This window comes from Syngnathus typhle, linkage group LG6, assembly GCF_033458585.1.
Source record: "Syngnathus typhle isolate RoL2023-S1 ecotype Sweden linkage group LG6, RoL_Styp_1.0, whole genome shotgun sequence".
In the NCBI taxonomy this organism is placed as follows: Eukaryota; Metazoa; Chordata; class Actinopteri; order Syngnathiformes; family Syngnathidae; genus Syngnathus; species Syngnathus typhle.
In genome coordinates, this window is record NC_083743.1 from 13,580,452 (window position 1) to 13,590,712 (window position 10,261).

Genomic DNA, 10,261 nt, shown 5'->3' on the forward strand with positions numbered 1-10,261 from the left:
GAAATCTGATCTGCCACTCGTCTCCCCTCATTTATTTTTAGACTGATTTCCAGTGGATCCGGCATATATAATTTTCTCCACAAAATGAGCAATTCTTATTCTCAAACTGTGTGCAATAGGTGTTTGCCCTCTAGGCTCTAGCGAAAACGCGATCTCATAATGTCTTTAATGACGCTTCAAGCTACAATTGGAAATGATACAAAAAGCTATAAACGAGCAAATGAGCTGGTTTTCTTTTTTTCTTTTTTACTCCAATTACGTCTGAGGATATAATGTCAATGAAGTGCCAAGTTTCGAAATAGTCTTACAGAAATACCGCCTCACAAAGCTGCAGAAAATAGAAGAAGTGAGCCATGCATTTGATATCTGGGCATTTGATGGTGACTTGCCTGGTTTAATCCACCATTTAATCACTGTTTTAGAACCCAACAATAGGCTACTTTACAAAAACACAATACAACAGCACACAACTTTGCCACGTCCACCATCTGGAGCGGTTCAGAGTCAATATTTATTTAATAATATTACAAAAAAAACTCATGCTAGTAAATCACATTGGCCATTATTGATTCATGGACCCAGGACAGATTAAATAGACATGATTGAAATTTCATTATCTTGAAGTTGATCCCCATTGCTCATTATTACCATTAAGAGTAAACATGACGTGTGACACTGGCCTGTAAAAATAGAAATGTTTTTTATCTTTTGTGTTCTTGCAAAGTTTCTTCCAAGGACCAACGAGATTTCTATTCACTCACCTGCAATCAGGACTGAAGAAACATTAATATGCTTGCAAGGACATTGCACAAAACACCAACTGGTTGTCATTCCTTGACTTAGTCTGGGCTTTAATATCAAGGTTGCCTTCAGGCTGCAGCCTTCCAGTGTGGAATTAGTTACTTTGTTCTCACCGTGTGTGAGTTTTCTTTAACATTCCAAACATACTGTATAGTGGGAACAGTCAAGTCATGGCTCCAAGAGGTACTTTTTGCTGTACTTTAATTTTTTATCATATCTCAGAATAAAAAATGCGCTAATCAATAAGATAATCAGTGAATTGGTATCACTGTGCAACGTCAAACTTGGTTTAGCTGTAATCAAGTAATGCAAATACCATATACACTAACTGCTTTGCTGTCCGTCTTCAGTCTCGTGCAGGACTGATAGAAAAGCTCAGCGTGACCACAGATTGAGGTTGAATTGGATATGCTGGACTCTGATTGCAGCATGGCGTCAAGTTAATGTGGCACTGGAGATCAAATTATTTCAACCAGAGCAAAAAGGGTGCGAGGCCATATGTGTACGCCCAGTCGCGCCTACTCTTGGGTTTGCGTTGATTTCAAAATCATGCTTAGTATTTTTCTTTTGCATGACAGTACGCCATGCATTGCATTTGCACTGACATATTCATTTTTGATGAGTGGGACTTTATTTGTATTCATGTTGAGCAAATTGTTCAATGTCAATTGTTTCGCTTGCTCATCCGTTCAAATCACATTAGATGCGCCTTTCTCATTGCCTGTTGCCATTTGACACCACTTCACCATTGCATTGACTTTAATGAGAAAGCGTACATTTGCATTTGGTGGAAATGTACCATAAAACATGGATGGATGGCTGCATAATTGATGAAAACGTAAACTCATGAGATATTCAAGAAAAAAGCATTTTCCATGTCAGGTTGTCACACTATAATTTTTAAACTTTTATAGCTTCAAGAGGTATAAAACATAAAAATCGATCGACCATTTTGCCATTAGGATGTATTGTTGACTCTGCGTGTCTTAACGGAACCTGACGCAACTCAACCAAAATGACTTATTCATGCCTTCTGCGTGAGGAAGAAAGTATGGACAAGCTGAAGCAGATTATTCCATCAAAGGAGGGCGGCTGCATGTGGCTATGACCAGCTTCATGGAGCGAAATCTGAGCCGACCACTCAGTTGTGACAAAATGTGATGATTGGCTGCTTTGCTCAGCTTAGTCTTGGCCTGGAGGTGCAGCCCTCCGAGCTATATGTGCCAATACGTATATGAAGCCACGACGGGGGAGATAAAGATGGGTCACGCAGACCAGTTTTGGGATGCAGTTTTGGTCAAACGAAAAGAATTCTATAGCCTGCAGAGATGCTGAGGAGGACATATCGTCTCGTGAAGCAAATATACATGCCAGCAAGGAGAAAATAGTATTTGAAAAGCACACCACAGCTTTCATCATGCAGCTTCTTGTAAAGGATAAGTCCCCAAATAACTCAAACACAATGACTCAAAAGGGAGACCATATTTCGTCATTCATGTTGTCATTGGACAGTCACACATCAATCAATGTAAATGTCACATATTGCCGCTCTACTGCAATATGATATGCAGCTGTACCAGATCCAAAATGACATTTTCCCTGAATAGACAGCCGGGTTATTTCTTGGAAAAATGTGAGTCATCCTAATGGAAAAAGGTAGGTTGGGAAAATTCGTCTCAAAAGGTATTCAGTATTTGCCCCAGTTTTTGGTCATAAGTGATGGTAAATATTACCATTGATACATTTGATGCTTTGGATGAAAGCTCACTCACTTACTCACCGCGTTATGAAAAAAGATACGTAGTAGCTCGTTTACATGCGCGCACACCCACGCACGCACGCACACACACACACACACACTTTCCCGAAACAGACAATATATACAAAGTCATTTTTACATTGTTTTTGTGAATGCTGATAAAGAAATGATCAATGTTAGTCATACAGAGCATTGGCGAAGAAAGTTCCCTTTAGTTCACCTGGGTTGTTATCACCACAAGGTGCCTTAAAGAGGAAATCAAGTCAAAAATCTAATTACAATAATACGCTCTATGCCACCCCATTACTCTCAACACACTATTCTGGTTGTAGAATATAAATTAACTATTAGTTTCCCTCTTTGAAGCACCATCTTGGCACCGATTGACAACATCTCTTGAATTAATTGGTGTGAGGCAGGTGTTGGTTGGTATGAGTTTGTGTAACATCAATCAGCAATGCCAGACCTTGACAGAATAACACTTGTGGCAATTGAAAGTGGTGAGGAAGCACATGCAAATACACAAATGTTGACATTGTTGGCACATGTTGTGGCTGTTAGAATGCAAATTGAGACCACAAAAGACCACAGGTATTTTTCACTGAATGTAGACACGATTTTTTAGTGAACCGATTTAAATGTGTGCGGTTTTCTTCTGCTGAGGCAAACTTCTGAAATATGTGACTGAAAATGATCTATTTCTTTGCAACACTAAACTTATGTGAGTTAAGTTTGGGTTTCTTCAGTCATGTAAATAGAAAATGTCCTTTTTTTGTCCTTTTTCCCACACTGTCAATTTCTTGCAATAAGCCCCCAGCTGCACAAGCAAGTAAATATCTTCCGCCCACGTGAGTCCGAAAGGTTCTCCCAGTAGAGCGCTCTGCAACCTTGCTGATTGGAAAGCCAGCAGTGAGGCTAGATAATCGAACCTTCAGCAACAGTTACAACTACGCTCTCATTGCTGTCTTTGTTTAAAGTGAGTAGATCTTGCACCGTGGAGTTTAATTTTTATATAGACAAACTTGGTCGGGCCCCAACCAGGTAGGGTAGGTCTGGTAGGGTAGTACGAGGAAAACTGCAATCATCTTTTTTTCCCGCAAGTGAGATTATGGCAGTTGGTGGGAAGCGACCCCCTACTGTTTCCAATTGCAAAGTTGATTGCAAAGGGTCAGAGTAATAATCTGAATTTGAATAGAACTACAGCAAATGTCATACCATCTTGCTTATCTTATTTAACCAAACTTAACAAAATAAGCAAAATAAGCAAAATGCAGCTCTTGCATAAAATTGCCCTTATTTTGAATAGTGGTGCCTTTATAAATTCGTCATATGGAAGTACATATAAATAATTGGCCCCTGAGGAGTTAAGTGGAAGGCTGCTATTTGGAAATGAAATCAAAACTGTGACAGAAAGGTCACAATATGACTGGCTGAGTTAGTGTGGTGAGTCAAAACGCTCAGCCCGTCAGTGAGTAGTCAAGTAAGTGAGGAGATACACAATCTTCATAGTCACCTTCCTGTAGTTTACATATTCTTGGTCAGCCACTGCATGGAAATGTGGGATAGCAAACTCAGTCAGCATGTATTACAGCTAACTTAGTTGTTATTTCAGTCATTACTCAGCTGTTCCTAACTCAAAAAAGACACAAACTAAAACTGTAAGCTGATTAAAATATTTGACTGTGATTAATAACATAATTTGTAATTAACTTGTAAAGAGTAAGATGAATGATTAGTTTAATGCAAGAAATGAATCTTCATTCATCGTCATTTAACTGATTTCAGTGGGACATAAGTGAAGGCACTAGATGTTTTTTGAATCCTATTAATTAGAGATTTTGCATTGAGTAAAATTTTATTCATGTAAAAATGTATGGCACAATATGCAATTCTTTTCCATGCATATACACAAGAAACTGTTGAAACCGCAACCAGGTTTGAATTCTTTTGTAAAGTGCATATTTCTTATTTCTGCGTAAACACCGGAAACTGAACAAAACACTGCAGTGCTTGTGCTGTACTGACTTTCTTTCTTTTATTAAACTTGATATCCCCCTATTTATTTTTATCCTACTCCCTGCCTCTACTCCAGCCCACCACTGTTTCCTTATATTTTTTCCCCACTTCCTGTTTGTTTGCTTGACTTCCTGGGTCATGCTTATCTGTAGCAAGTATTTTTTCTTACAGTTTTAACCTTATTTGAAACATGCTTCTTTCACCCCTTAATCTGTTGCCAATTCAAACAGAACCATCATGTTTTGCTTCCCCTTGAAAGGTCATAGTACTGTAAAAATATCAGCCCTCATTTAAATGCCAGGGATTCTTTTTCAGAGTAGTCTTGTGCATTTCTGGGATAAAGAATCTACTGATCAACAAAAACCTTGACATCACTCATTCTTTCTCATAACCTCTGATAGCACCTAACAACTCCTTGTAGGAATTGCCAGTGGATCGGAAACAGTGATGAGAAATCTTGCAAGAGACTTCTGTTTGTTTACAGAGAAGTCTTTTGTATAACGGTTCGAATGTGAACGTGCGGATGTTATGTAACGTCAATATGTCATGTGTGATTCATGCATACTCAGATCTGCGTGAGTGTGTTTCAGTTAGTTTAGGAAGGGGTGGTACTCTGACAAACTGCACATTTGAGACACCGTTCCATGCCCCCCAGCATATGCACCAACACTGCAAACAATCAAAGACTTGGAGAAACACCATGCGGGCCAAGAGAGTGGGTAGAAGAGCAAGCGTGCACCCACAGACACATACAGTACCAACACTGAGTAATTCTAGTTCCTCTAAGTAAGATGTAACACAAACATACACAGTGTTGAAAAGAAGAACTTGGGAACTTGAATTGTAATGCTGCTGATGGTTTGTTCATCTATTTTCTCGATGGCTTGTAAGAGATAAGCGCTATATTTCAAGTCACTTATTGTTAGTCACTCATTGTTATGCTTTTTTTCCATCCAGTTGCATATTGTGTACAGCAATGCGCTTTCATTTTGAGCATTTGGGGGACGGAAAGAGATTGGATTACGGTCATTTAAAAAAAAGAAAAATCCATATAATTTTTTTACATACTTCATAAATGTATAAGAGTGGATACATATTGATAAACAAACAACCTTGACCTCCCTTTAAATCTTTGTTGTCTGTCTTGTTTCTGAATTACTTAGGTTGAGCCACAGGGGGCAGCAGCAGCACAGTTAATTTACAAAGAGAATCTATGAGCGTATTGATATGCAGTGTGTGAGTATATTTCTGAATCCAGTCGTATGGCTTTGCAACTATATAACTACTATTAAATTCAGTGGCAACCCCATTTAACAAAGTCTATTTAACAAAGTATATTCTTGTTACAAATCATCAGACACAAATGAAATCTCAATAAGTGACTTTCTCCAAATCTAACGTGTAAATAAATACACACTTTCTTGAACTAAGACTACTGTTTTACTCCTGACCTTTAACAAGCATGTCTGATTTTCAAACTGTCAGTACTGTATATGTCTGAAATAACATATTTGCTCAAAATACCATTATTGACTGCACTCATAATTATCGGAATGAATTTAAAATGGTGGGAAACAAAGATGTTTCAACACTTTCTTTCTGTGATTCTCTGCAAGTATTTAGATTTTGAAATGATCACTTCTACAACATTTCCAGAAAATTACACTGTCCTCTGATGAGCCACTAATATGGTCCTTGAGGCCAACCTGGCACCATACTAATGACACCTGATGGATGATTTGGAGATCAACCTGATAAGAAGCGGCCATTCTTTGGTTGCACTCCTAACCATGTATTTTCAGGATTTGAAGTTGACTTGAGAATGTGTTGAGTCTAGCTCTTGCTCAAGCAGAACTACATCTCAGACAGACAGGAAATGGAAAGGCTTTCAACAAAAGGAAGTGAGGCCCCTTAGTGTGCAGTAGAGGAAGGTTCCAGTGGTTGAACAAAATGCTATTCAAATCACTTGAAAGAGCTTTATGGAACATGATGTATAGCCCAGGGTCTCCTTTTAGCTTGTGCAAACAATTTTAAAAGAAATGTTCATTTCTCTCTGACTTTAATCGCTAGTGATATGGACCCAACCTTTTTGTTGATTTCTTGGTGGAATGTCTTAAGTCAAAAGCCTGCAAGTCATACATGACAGAGTTTAAACCAAATTTTATTTTAGACGGTTTTCATGCTTGACTTCACGTGAGACTTAAGTTGAACATGCAGTCGAAAGAATGGAAATTGTGTGGGGATGTATTTTGATATTTCTTTGGCTTTTTGTGGCTTTTTGCAATTCTTCAAAAAAACAACCATCATATATGTACCAAGGGTGTTCAGTAAGAAAGCGGTGAAAAGAGAAGAAGTACTGAAGACTTGTCTTGACAGCAGCAAGACTCCATCTTACATCTTCATCTGCGAGCCGAATCGTACTTGCATTTTTGACCTTTGTCATTAAAAGTGAAGAGTCAGTGGTTTATAGGTTTTTATCTCTTATGAAATGAACAATAGTTAACTGGTCTTTAAATTTGTATGACAGTTAGAATGTTAAAATGTGACTGCCTGTGTAGATATAAGTTTTATGACGTTGGCAGTGTTTAGTAGAAAATTCGACCTTTGGATTTCCACTGCATTCACTCTTGTTTGACCTTGACCACAGATGCAAAAATGTTGTTGACTTCACAAACATAATATCATAACGTGACGTTACAATTTGGTAAAAGCTGTTAAAGTACACTAAGAGAGAGAGATCACATGATGGTGCCATGGCAGAGTTGTCACCTGTTACATTGAGGAGAAGACATTTTGCTGTTTGATTTGATGAACAAAGTTGAAGGCAGTGGCAACATAATGTATTACTTTGAATGCCTGCTCATACGTATCCGTATTTCTAAAATCGGAAGATGTTACGTCATAAAAAGACAAACTCTTTCCATGTATCAGCCGATTATCTTGTTTGCAACAGCAACTTAGTTTAAATCATGTGAGAAAGTGATATGGTTTGATTGGCCTCCTGAATTTCTACCCTATGGGCAAGTTGTAGCTCAAGTAGTCACAAGGCGAAAAATATGGAACATGTTATCTATTCATCTCTTTGTGAGGCAGAAAACACACAGCGAGTTATTTGCTGAGCAAACAGTCTCAAATGACTTCTACGCCCAGCAAGTAGCTCCAGTGAGCGGCAGGCTTCATTCAAGCATCCAACTTTTAGGAACAATTAAAAAACATTTAATAATCACAAATATATACATATTACGTGTTTTTATAATGACAAACTTTTGCAAGTTCTCATACTCACCTATTGTAGCAATGGAATAAGCTGATATAACAAAACACACCAGTGTATGATTGCACGGCCACGTAAGCACCCAGAAGTCAAAGGAGAGTGTGTCAAGGGTCACGGTCGGTCATCGTCTCTCTGCAAAAAAATCAAAAAAGAAAATGAGCTTTTCCTGATGCGTAGTTACGTGTGGTATTGGCCTGATGATGGATGTGATATTAGTCATTAAAATTCTTGATGTGTATTTTTGAACATGATATAACAGTGTGACCAAAAGCCCATCATCACAATCAAGAGGAAGATAACATTTTCCATCGCATTGTTTGATCAATTTTGTGTATGTGTGGGATGGAACATACCTACGTACTGTATATTCATATCAAAACACATCACTTTGAGTTATTTATACTGCAAATAAATGTCAAGTGGAAGGCACTGCATCACAGAAGTTCCAAGACGAGGTTCCCTCAACATCGTCTCACTGTTGATGTTGACTGAGAATTATGTGGCTGACATTTTGGCTCACTGAAGGAAATCAAACGCAGAGCTACGCTGTATTTTTAGTGTAAACTCTCTACGGCTCATTGCATACTGTCATTCCTCATGAATTAATAATTTTTCAGAGTACTACAGCTGGAATATTTAACATGAAATGAAAATGTGCTGGGCAAAAGCCATTTCAGGTCAAATAGACCAGTAGAGCTATAGCTATGTGAGCTAAAATTGAAAGGAGCTATCAGTAGTATAATAATATTTCCCAAGACCATTTGTGTACATTTGTGCATATTTGTGCTATAGAATGAGGAGTAGTGCGTTAAGTAATAAAAGCCATCTTTGCAGCTTTTCCAGTCACCCAAACCTGAGCTATGTGATGTCACTGGTGTAGGAAGATTGTCACTCACAAAATAACACTGTTTTACTTCATGTCATATGAGATATTTTTATTGCTTGAAAAACAAGCGTTGGCAACCAAAGGCAGAGGATTCCAACCCAGAAACTGTTGTCTGTAATGTAGACATTTTGCAAAAGAAGAAGAATATAAAACAATATTAGTTAATCTAGTTCCAGATTGAACATATTCATCATGTCTGAGCAGTAGCTTAAATCATAGGCTGACCCGCCATGAAGTGAATATTCTACCAATTAAACAGTAAGTCTCGGGTGTTTCTTCAAATTAAGACCCTGTGGTTTTGAGTCACGTAGTTCTTTATTGTACTTTTCCTCATCATGTGAGTGTGAGTCACTGCGGTTTGACACTGCACACACAGTGCAGACACTCTCATCACAACAGGAGGGGGAAATGTACTGTGGTAGTAACACACAAAAACGTGACGGACGGGTGTGGGGTGTTTTCTTTCTCACTACCTTCAAACCGAAGTAAGATCTGAACTGATAGCTTTGTGATACAGATAAGCAAAAGTCAAATCTTGCACGTCACAAACTGAGTTCCAGAGGCCTATAAAGCACCACGTCCATGGCACCTGTCACGTACAGTATATGAATTGCCTTGAGAGGTAGAAACAAACAAAGAAGTTGGCCAGGTAATACATTATTCCCTTCATCTGTCACATACTGGTAACAACGGCAATATTTTGTATGTGTTTTTTTTTTTTTTCAGAAATCTTCATAGCATAGGTTCCAAGTTTGCATAGTGTCCAATATAACTGTTATACACGGTCCTAAATTGTTTTTAACTGTTTATCAATGCCATCAATAGATTAAGATCAAATTGGGTAGTAACAATCCATCAAGATTATGTAAAGAGCACTGTAAATTATTTTTTTCTTAAAAAAAGAACTGACATTTTTTTAATTTTCCGTTTTTACAATCACCAGATGAAAAGGAAGCTTTACCAATGCAGTCTGTGCATTTTTACACTTTTCATGTCGTCAGATTTTCGACATATACGTGAGTGAAGTCACATGCTGTTGTTGTTACACTGTTCATGAATGTAACTGGGTCATGGTTGCTTAACTCAGACCCACATTGTGTGTTTGTTGCAGTCAATCATCACCCACATTTGACCTTCAAAGTCAAAGAATATTCTCACCTTTTTCATATTAAATTGTTATGAGCTGTTTGCCCGACTTGTGTACAGGCAGGGGGGGTTCATCTCTTCCCCAGAAAATTAATTCTTACCTATTATGTGTAATAGCAGAAGTAATACAAACCATTCTGTACCCATGTATAGACACATCTGAACATTGTCATGGACAAGAAACTGCAAATTGTGTGCACAGTGCTATTGAAAAGAAGGAAACGCATTAAATTGGGTCTTGACTTGTTCAAAATTGACATGGTACTGACGGGACGAAGCAATAGCACATTCCTTTGAGTTTGTCAAGCCTCAGCATGAAGAGTCCCAGCTGCTTTTTTCATGCCGTACCCTCAGCCCTCCTTGTACCCACATAGCATGC

The 10,261-nt window shown here is 38.2% G+C and overlaps 1 long non-coding RNA gene across 2 annotated transcripts; it reads left to right on the forward strand.

The window, feature by feature from the left end:
* The first annotated feature begins 8,984 nt into the window (after positions 1-8,984).
* LOC133155444 (uncharacterized) lies at positions 8,985-9,924 on the forward strand. 2 transcript variants are annotated; one of them, XR_009714673.1, is made up of 3 exons: positions 8,985-9,385; positions 9,680-9,752; positions 9,848-9,924. It is a non-coding gene; the product is annotated as an uncharacterized LOC133155444 (long non-coding RNA). The 2 variants fall into 2 exon arrangements; XR_009714674.1 differs by having other exon boundaries at positions 8,985-9,752.
* The last annotated feature ends 337 nt before the right edge of the window (positions 9,925-10,261 follow it).